Raw genomic sequence first — 11,102 nt, 5'->3', positions numbered from 1 at the left:
CTTAATGTCCATCACCCAGTTACCCCATCTCCCCACCCTCCTCCCCTCCAGCAACCCTCAGTTTGTTTCCTATGGTTAAGAGGCTCTTATGGTTTGTCTCCCTCTCTGATTTTGTCGTGTTTTATTTTTTCCTCTCTTCCCCTATGATCATCTGTTTGGTTTCTTAAATTCTGTATTTTTTTATTCTTTGGGTAAATACCTAGTAGTGCAATTGCTGGATCATAGAGTAGTTCTATTTTTAACTTTTTGAGGAACCTCCATACTGATTTCCAGAGTGGCTGTACCAGTCTGCATTCCCATGAACAGTTCAAGAGGGTTCCCCTTTCTCCACATCCTTGCCAGCACCTGTTTCTTGTGTTGTTGATTTTAGCCACTCTGACAGGTGTGAAGTGATCTCATTGTAGTTTTTTTTTTAAGATTTTTTTTTTTAATTAGAGAGAGAGAGAGAGAGAGCATGAGAGGGGGGAAGGTCAGAGGGAGAAGCAGACTCCCCGCCGAGCAGGGAGCCCGATGTGGGACTTGATCCCGGGACTCCTGAGCCGAAGGCAGTAGCTTAACCAACTGAGCCACCCAGGCTCCCAGATCTCATTGTAGTTTTGATTTACATTTCCCTGATGATCAGTGATGTTGGGCATCTTCTTAGGTGTCTGTTGACCATCTATGTGTCTTCTTTGGATAAATATTCATGTCTTCTGTCCATTTTTAATTGGATTATTCATTTTTGGGGTTTTATAAGTTCTTTAGTTATTTTGGATACTAACTAACCCTTTATCAGATACGTCATTTACAAATATCTTCTCCCATTCTGTAGGTTGCCTTTTAGCTTTGTTGATTGTTTCCTTTGCTGTGCAGAAGGTTCTTATTTTGATGAAGTCCCAATGTTTATTTTTGCTTTTCTTTCCTGTGCCTTGGAAACATATCTAGAAAGAAGTTGCTATGGCTGATGTCAAAGAGGTTACTGTCTGTGTTCTCTTCTAGGATTTTTATGGTTTCAGGTCTCACATTTAAGTCTTTAATCCATTTTGAATTTATTTTTGTGTTTGGTGTAAGAAAGTGGTCCAGTTTAATTCTTTTGCATGTAGCTATCCAGTTTTTCCAACACCATTTGCTGAAGAGACTGTCTTTTTCCCCATTGGATAGCCATTCCTGCTTTGTGGAAGATTCATTGACCATATAGTTGTGGGCTCATTTCTGGGTTTTCTATTCTGTTCTATTAATCTATGTGTCTATTTTTGTGCCAGTACCATACTGTTTTGATCACTACAGATTTGTAATATAAGTTGAAGTCTGGAATTGTAAAAAATAACATATAATTTGCTATCTTAACCATTTTTAAGTGTATGGTCAATACACTTAAAATATACTTAAGAGTGTTAAGTATATTCACATTACTGGGGCACCTGGGTGGCTCAGTCGTTGGGCATCTGCCTTCGGCTCAGGTCATCATCCCAGGGTCCTGGCATCGAGCCCTGCATTGGGCTCCCTGCTCAACCAGGAGCCTGCTTCTCCCTCTCCCACTCCCCCTGCTTGTGTTCCCTCTCTAGCTGTCTCTCTCTGTGTCAAATAAATAAATAAAATCTTAAAAAAAGAAAAAAAAGTATATTCACATTACTGTGTAACAGATCTCTAGGACTGTTTTGTCATGCGAAACAAACTCCTATACTTATTAAACAACTCCCCCTTTCTCCCTTCCTCCTAGTTCCTGGTAACCACCATTTTACTTTCTGAATCTGTGAATTTGACTACTTCAGATCCCTCATATAAGTGGGGTTGTACAGTATTTGTCTTTTTAAGAAGAATGTAGATTTCAATCTATGTCTTTAAAGATGGGTGTGACTGAATAGGCAGAGATGAAAGGGGGTATGTAAGGTAAATGCATTAGTATAGTGTGGAAAGGTATATTTCCTTAGCATATACTGAGATAGCTAGAAGCTGAGGCATATTCCTTATTTATTTACCTTGGGGCATTCCTCTTAGGTTATGGATATTTTGGCTGCTAGTCACTGTATATATTTATACCTGACTTTACCTGTGGTTTTTAACTCAGGGAGGATCTTTGGACATTAGTCATATAGACTGATCAATGTAAATTGTGGTCCAGAAGATGAGAAGATTGTGGTTTCAAAGCATGGACACTTGGGTTCCTTGTTTTTACTTTAAGTGTGATGAAATGGAGTATTTGGATTTGGCTTTGAAACAAAGGTTTCTTGTTTATTTGTTTTTTAAAGAACCAACCCATTAAGTTAGGAAATCTACATACAGGTTTATGTAATAATGAGCACAGGCACATGGATAACAAATTTCAACACCTGTTTTACTGTTGTGTTGCTCTTTTAATCAATACTTCTATATCATTAGGAACCAGTAAATATTTTTTTACCTATGGCTTGCAAGAGACAAGGCTCTGACACAGTTCTGAGGCTTTTAGGTGCAGTCTTCTTGAGTTTTGTACTTAATCTTACTGGACGGGTCACATGACTCTCCTTCACATTTGGACAGGACCAGACCTCACATAAGGGACCACTACAAGTCCATGTGGTACCTTAGTGTGAATTAGGAAAAGGGCCTTTTCTTCAAGACACATAACTTCTGTCTGATAGAATATTGTCTTGACAGATACCTGCTGCTATCTGCTAGAACATTGTAATAATTTGGTCAACTATATGAACAGTGGCCTGTAGGGTTGTGCAGTACACAGCCTGTGCAACTCTATGTAAGAGTCTTTCAGAAGCACAATGGTAGTCAACAGAAAATGGAGCAGTGCAGCTGGGTCACTCTCTGTGAAGGCATAGGAGTTAACAGCCATGGATTTTGCCCTGTAGATGTGTCAGAGGGCAAAACAAGATGGAAACCCAGAACTTGGGTCTCAATATTATGAGATAGGCAGAAAATGAAATCCCAAAATGGAGAAGTGGGAAGTTGGGTTTGCCAAAAGTCAGAACTTAGGTGGACAAGTGGATTCATGTATGAGGATTTTGGATAGAAAATGCAGGTATTTGAAGCAACTTTTTACAGAATTCTAATGCCATTTGCACAGGGATGTGTAGTTAACTTAAAGGAGCAAGAATGGGACAGATATCAGTTTATGTTCTCACTAGTAATGATGATAGCTGACATTAATCAATGCTTCAGAATTTATAAGACCTTATTATATACATTGTATCCTATTTTGATATTTTTGAGTACCTTTTAAGGCAAGAGAACTACTGTTTATCACAATTTTATAAATAAGGATTAATAAGCTTACATGACTTGTTCAAGTTCATATATATGATAAAGCTAAATTTTTTAAAGATTTTATTTATTTGAGAGAGAGAGAATGAGCAGGGGGTTGGGCAGAGGGGGAAAGAGAAACTCTCAAGCAGACTGTGCTGAGCGCAGAGTCCCATGTGGGGCTCAATCTCATTACCCTGAGATCATGACCTGAGCTGAAACCAAGAGTTAGATGCTTAACCCACTGAGCCACCCAGGCACCCCAATAAAGCTAAATTTTTAAATCAAATCTTCTGAGTCCATGATATTTTTTAATATACCATGATTTTTTTTTTCTGATAAACTTCCACAAAAGTATCCCGGTTAAACTGTTCTCTAGACTTCATTGCAGGTCACCAAATTTATTTCCTTTTATTTTTGTGCACAAAATACACACTCCATTCCTAGCCACATTACTAAATGGTAGAAAATGATGTTGGCCACTTCCAGGCCTGGCCCACAATGCAATGCTCATCTCCCTCTCTCTTACTGTCTTGATGTCAGTACCCATGGCAGCCTGAGAAACCACATGTTGAGGATGGGAGGGTCTCTGTCAACTTGAGTATTTGAATAACTACATGGAAAAGAGCCCTTCCTCTTCCAAGAGATCATTTCTATTGAGTTTATTGAGCAAGAAGTAAACTTCTATTAAGTTAAGCCACTGAGCATTTGGGTTTTATCTATTTCTTATAGCAGCTAATGTTACCTTAGTAATGTACTCTCTTTACATTATTTATATGTAGCCTCTAGTATGTAAGCATTTCTCTCTTAGTTGCTTATCTGTGACTGAAGTTATTTGGGGTAGCTGCCCACCTTTTTCTTTAAGACTGCTTTTATACCATTACTTCCATTTCCTCTTTAATCCCTCTGGATTTTGAAGCACATGGAATTAGGCTATATACTTTGCCCTCCCCCCCCTTTTAATTTATTTTTTATTTTTTAAAATTTATTTATTTTTATTAACATATAATATGTTATTTGTTTCAGGGGTACAGGTCTGTGATTCATCAGTCTTACACAATTCACAGCGTTCACCATAGCACATACCCTCCCCAACATCCATCACCCAGCCACCCCATCCCTCCCACCTCCCTCCACTCCAGCAACCCTCAGTTTGTTTCCCAAGATTAAGAGTCTCTTATGGTTGGTCTCCCTCTCTGGTTTTGTCTTGTTTCATTTTTTCCTCTCTTCCCCTATGATCCTCTGCCTTGTTTCTCAAATTCCTCATATCAGTGAGATCATACGATAATTGTCTTTCTCTGATTGACTTATTTTGCTTAGCATAATACCCTCCAGCTCCATCCATGTCATTGCAAAGGGCAAGATTTCATTTTTTGAAATTCCATTATATATATATACACCACATCTTCTTTATCCATTCATCTGTTGATGGACATCTAGGCTCTTTCCATAGTTCGGCTATTGTGGACATTGCTGCTATAAACATTGGGGTGCACGTGCCCCTTTGGATCACTACATTTGTATCTTTGGGGTAAATACCCAGCAGTGCAATTGCTGGGTCGTAGGGTAGCTCTATTTTCAACTTTTTGAGGAACCTCCATACTGTTTTCCAGTATGCGCCAGCTTGCATTCCCACCAACAGTGTAGGAGGGTTCCCCTTTCTCCACATCCTCTTTACCTGGTTAAAATTTCCCAGTCTATTGTTAAATAATTTCCATGTATACATATTCAGCTCCTTTGCCCCACTCCTGTTTTTGTCTGGGAGAATTCCAAACTTGAGTAAATTCAACTTTGTTCCTATTCCATCGCTGTGTCAGTACAACTGAATGTAGCAGGAAGAAAATGTGACAGTGCTTACTAGGCTAACTTTAAATTTATGATCACAAACCTCAACTGGATTTGGTGTCTGGCCCTCCTCTACTTTCCACGTATGCTTTTCCCAGTAATTCCATCCAGGTCTGTGGCTTTAAATATATCATATGTGATTACCTCCCAAATGTGTATACCCAGCCTTAACTCTTCCTGCATAATCCACACCTGGATACCCTACTCTCTATGTGCCCACATAACAGGCATTTCAAATAGCGCAGCAGCCATTTGTAGTCCTTGTCCAATTTCCTAGCCATTCCTGCAATATTGGTAAAGGAATAAATAACAACAACAACTAATTCAACTATTCAGTGCTTACTTTGTGCTGGGTACTTCGCACATAAAAATGATCTAATCCTCACAGAAAATCTAATAGGTAACACCATTATTATCATCTCTGCTTCAGAGAAGAGGAAACTGAGGTTCAGAGCCCAGATGGCAGAGTTGGTATTTAAATCACCTAAGTAGGGGTTAGCCGACTTTTCTTGTAAAGGGCCAGACAGTAAATATTTTCAGCTTTGTGGGCCATACTGTGTCTGTTACAACAAACCAGCTCTGCTCTTTTAGTGTGAAAGCAGTCACAGACAATGTATAATAAATAAACATGCATAGCTGTGTTCCAATAAAACTTTATTTGCAAAAATAGGTGATAGGCTACATTTGACTTGGTGGTAGACTGGCAACCCCTGCTTTAAACCGTTATTGCTGTATTGCCTGGGTTTAATGAATGACCGAACAAATGAATGGACCAATGAATGAATGAATGACACCTTCTTTGGCACCAGTCCTCTCCTGTTTTGTTCCCCTCAGTTCTCTCATGAGTGTTCATGAGACTGCTAGAGAGTCATGTCACTGCCAAGGGGAAGAACACCACAATCACTCTTTAGGGCTGAGTGAGGAGTACAAAGGGAAAAATCTTACAAGAATAGTGTTTTGTGGGCGCCTGGGTGGCTCAGTTGGTTAAGCGACTGCCTTCGGCTCAGGTCATGGTCCCGGAGTCCTGGGATCGAGTCCCACATCGGGCTCCCGGCTCGGCGGGGAGCCTGCTTCTCCCTCTGACCCTCTCCCCTCTCATGCTGTTTCTCTCTCTCTCTCTCAAATAAATAAATAAATAAAATCTTTAAAAAAAAAAAAAAAAAAAAGAATAGTGTTTTGTTCCTAAGATGGGTCAGGTGAACAATGGTTCTAGCTCCCTGAGGCTCTCTTTGAATGGCTGAGATCTAAATCATAACTTTTTGTCCAGAGAATATGTTCCCTCTAAGATGGAGTCCTAACATTTCTCACCAGAACCTTCATGCTCTATTCTAACTGTCCAGTGTCATTATGTTCTATTCTTACCCCCTCCAGCAGCACAGGAGACCTTGCAGGATTTGGAACATGCAGGTTCCCTCTCACTTTTAGGACTGTGTGTATCCTGTCCTTTCTGCCTGGTGAACTAACTGCCTCACTTCAATGGCCAAGCTCACCAATTAGAAAATAAGGTTGTGTGGCTGGCTCTAATCCTTGAAGTATATAGAGTCAGTGGCTATGCATGTAGTGGAAAAAGCTTGACCTTGGAGTCAGGCTAATTTAGGTTCACGTATCATCTTTTCCACTTTTAAACTTCCCTGAAGTTCAGTTTCCTGATCTATAAAATAGGGATAAAAATATATGTCCTGCAAGGTTTCAGCAATATGGGAAAGGGATTAAAGGGAATATGTCCAGTACAATGTCATCTGGTAGGTTTTAATGACTGAGCCACCCAGGTGCCACCTTTTTTTTTTTTAAAGATTGTATTTATTTATTTGACAGAGAGGGAATCTGGTAGGTTTTAATCACACATGGTAGCTGCAGCCATGAAGTGCTATCATAACTCTTTGATAACCACATTAGAGAACCGCAGGGTCCAGGATTGCTTGCAAAACCTAAACAGGCTGTCTTGAGTTTAATGATGACACCCACTTGCATCATAATGGCAACTGCAGATGGGAATTGTCTGCACTGTTGGATCTCCCACCCCTAGTAGGATTAAGGTAAATATACAAGGCTCTGAAGTTCCTATAAGGACACTTTAGTGTGTAGCTCTTGGCCCCTTGAAACAAAGCGTGTCAACCTCTGCACGTGTGAGCACGCATGCGAACACACACATCACAGAATTTCTCTTTTTGTTATTAATTAACTTGCCATTGATTAGGAGTACATGAGACATGAGAAACATTACTAAGTTACATAATATTTTCTTCAACAAAATAACACCAGGGTAAGTGCTCTCATTACTTCCAGGTTCTACTTCACACTGAAATTTAGCCAGAAGGTAATTGGTCAACAGAAGAGCTAACCACTGCAGGGGAGAGCGTTTGAGCAAGGGTATTCCTTTGCTGGTGGTTAGCTGGGAAGCTGGGGAGGAAAGCATTATAGGTGTTTTCCACGGCTGCCAATTTCCTTGATGTCTTGGGTGCTGCAAACTGATTTTCCTCTGCCAGCGCATTTAGTTTACAAGATGATCTTCACATAAAACACAGTGGTTACATTCATGAGAACATATGCAAAATTAAACCACTGACCTAGTAATCAAATAAAACTTCCATAAATTATTGAGCTTGTTCTTTACCTTTCTTAAAGCAAACAAGCCCTTTGACCCTGAATTTTCCAAATACATACTCTTGCAACAAATAGGAGCTTTATGGGTCCAGAAGAGGGTGCAAGCAACAGAACTGTGGCCTCCCAGTGAGATAGATCAAAGGCTTCCCTCTGCTTCCTGGACATGGGTTAGGGCTCTCGTGCCTGGCTTTACTAACACAGGCTGGACATGTAAGCCAGCACCTTGGGACATTACTTGGTAAATCAGAACCCTGGATAAATTGGACATAAGGTCTCACAACGACTTGGACTTCACCCAGGCAGGCCTCAGGTAGAACCTGCTCCATACGGTGACTTATGTTAGGCCGATAAAATGCCTTATTTGGCATCAACAGGAGCCTCTGTTTTTCTTCGTGGGCAGCACAAATCAAGAACACACATGATAGCGTAGCCTCTATTATATACAGTACTGTGGAGGAAGAAAGAATGGGAATATAAAACCCATAGAATGTATTTAATAGGTTATCCTGTCCACTAACCATATATAACGTCTAACACATGGCAAAATCTTGGGATTTTACCATTCTGGTCATCTTTGGAGAGTTTCTGTGTTTGTTGTTTATCATCCTCGTTATTATCAATCATCCAATGAGCTACCTGTGAGGCACTGTGGCAGGAGTTAATGAGGATGCCAAGGAAGAAGTAGGAGACATAGTCCTTGCTGGAGATGACATGCCCACCCGGTAGTGGTGATAGGTGCCTGGGAATGGCCTTCAGGTGAGAGAGGGAGCTCATTGGCCTCTTGAACTCAGATTAATTTGGGAATTCTAAATAAACCTCCAGGAATTCTATTTGTACAGAACATGCAAATCTCTTTGGAGAACTGTCTAGGGAAAAGGGAGGGCTTTGGCCCTGGCGAGTCGGGGTTCCAAGCCCTTGCTTATTTCTAAGGTTGGTGAGTGAAAGCCAAGGTGAAAAAGTATCTACGGTGTAAGGCAGTCTATCAGGTTTTATAGGTTTGTCCACGTGTGGCACCCAGCAGGAAAGTACCTTCCGGTATTTGCTCTTAGGCAAATCCTGTTGGTTGAGGACTGGCCTATTGCAAACCACGCTGTGATGCTGTGAGTCCTTCCCAGGTTGTCCCAGGGCCTTCTTTTCCTACATTTGATTTTCCTTAACATTTCCTATAGCACTCACAGGGAGATGGAGTCATTCAGATGCCTTTTACGGCAGGGAATGGTGTGCTCAGGTACAATGGGAGAATTTCTTCTAGCTTTCCTTCCCTAGACATGACTCCACACTGACAGCTTCCCCCTTTGTGTTCTCCTTCTTCTATCTCAGCACTTACAATATTTTTTTGCAGTTAGGAGTTTCAACTTATGTGGACTAGATTATAAGCTTCTTGAGCACAGGAACCACATCTCCTTTCACTTCTGTATATGAAGTGCCTAGTGCAGCACCTGGTGCAGGGCAAACCCCCATTCAATATTCACAATTCTGTGAATGGGAATTGAGGAAGCCTTCCCAGATTATGGAAAAGGACACACCTGAGCCCCACCCACCCTGATTTTTCTTGATCAGTGATTATGTCTACATTATCCCATGCAATTAAATGTCAGCATAAGCCGAGGGAACAAAGAATGCAGTGACTCTAAAATCATTATTCTATGGTCTCAGGGCCCATTGGCAAGAGCACTGCCTTACTTTCCTGGTAGGCTTGATTAATATTAATTAACGTCTCTCTCCTGAATGCATTTCAGTTAATGCAAGGGAAAGCAACTCTCAGGTGTGTTGGATGAGGGACCGACTGGACTGAGTTAACATTTCAGTTGAAGAGTTCACACGTGGTTAAAAATCTATACTGCTATATATGCTTTGGTAGAATAAATGTTTATCATTTTCAATATTTATTGACTGCCTACTGTGCGCCAAATACTCTCTTGGCAGGATGTTTCCCGAATGAGCTCGTAATTTACTTCAGGAATTTGGCTATGGATGTAATTTAACATGATTGGAGAGAAAAATGGCTCCATTAATCAAACTGATGGATTTGTAAATTAAAATATATGTATCAGGATTTATGCTCCTATAGTACATTTATTATAATAAGTATTAAAGTCTAGTGCTTGCTTCAGCAGCACATATACTAAAATTGAAACGATACATTAAAGATGAGCATGGCCCTTGCACAAGGATGACACACAAATTTGTGAAGCATTCCTTGTTTTTAAAAAAATACGTTAGAAGTCTACATCTAGACTACGTTAAATTAATATTTTAATGAAGAAAAGGTCATTTAAAAATTCACTTGCAAATTATTTAGCTTATAGGCTTTGTCCTAAGTCTACTGATAATTTGAGAACATATTTAATGTGTAGGCTGTGTTTTCTTTGGAATTTGACTATTGTGTAAAATGATTATTTAGTAGTTGAAACAGGGCGGAACTTCCTTCACTTTGAAGTGCATGTATGTTTGGGCATATTTCTCCTGAGGTAGTTCGGAGTGATTATTTTCTTTGCTCTTCTTGTATTAATACTGCCGAATCTTTTTTTAATAAGAGAAGCTGGTTGCAATTTTAGCTGTAAAATAGGCAAAGAACTTTCTCGGTAAAAACCAAAATTCTCCTCTATGTAATTGACCAGAAGGAGGCTCCCTTCCACCTCATTGTATAAAGTTAGGCTAAAAGCTTCCAAACTTAATTCTTCCCAGGCGGTCTAATACTCCCCAAGCTGTCTCTAGCATTGGTGGTGGTAGGGGCAGCACTATGAAATTTTCCTTTAGGGAACAGAATTTAAGCTTGCATCATGAATAAGAAGATTTCAGAGAGTATAAAGTGCTCTTTCCTTACACCAGTTCATTTATATATTTTTCTCCTACCTGAATGACAATTAACAAAGATGTTGGGATAAAATTTTCCTCAGTTGGGATATCTCAATATTCCTTAGCTTAATGCTTAAGCTTTGTTTTCCTTATGGCTTTGTTTTGTCAAGGTTGTCCAATACAATACATTTTTTAATAGCATTTTAAATTTTTTTTTAAGATTTTATTTATTTATTTGACAGAGAGAGACCCAGCGAGAGAGGGAACACAAGCAGGGGGAGGGGGAGAGGGAGACATGAGAAACATGTCTCCCTGCTCAGCGGGGAGCCCTATGTGGGGCTCGATCCCAGGACCCTAGGTCATGACCTGAGCCGAAGGCAGATGCTTAACGACTGAGCCACCCAGGCGCCCCTTAATAGCATTTTGTTTTATTTTATTTTTTTGAGTATAGGCTCTGTGCCCAATGTGGGGCTTGAATTCACAACCCTGAGATCGAGAGTTGCATGCTCTACAGACTGAGCCAGCCAGGCACCCCAAGTCCAATACAATATTTTAAAAATTAATATTTTGAGATGAATCAGTAAGGCATTTGGATTTTTTTAAAAGTATAGTTGTTGTCTCTACCTACCTATTCATCTTAG

General features: G+C 40.1%; 1 non-coding gene across 1 annotated transcript; it reads left to right on the top strand.

Annotated features, from left to right (window-relative positions):
- The first annotated feature begins 9,763 nt into the window (after positions 1 to 9,763).
- On the top strand, positions 9,764 to 9,870 carry LOC123324937. The gene has a single exon (XR_006540115.1). It is a non-coding gene; the product is annotated as a U6 spliceosomal RNA (small nuclear RNA).
- Positions 9,871 to 11,102: the final 1,232 nt, after the last annotated feature.

This window comes from Neomonachus schauinslandi, chromosome 5 (genome assembly GCF_002201575.2).
Source record: "Neomonachus schauinslandi chromosome 5, ASM220157v2, whole genome shotgun sequence".
Lineage (NCBI taxonomy): Eukaryota > Metazoa > Chordata > Mammalia > Carnivora > Phocidae > Neomonachus > Neomonachus schauinslandi.
This window is presented reverse-complemented; position numbering and strand designations above follow the sequence as displayed.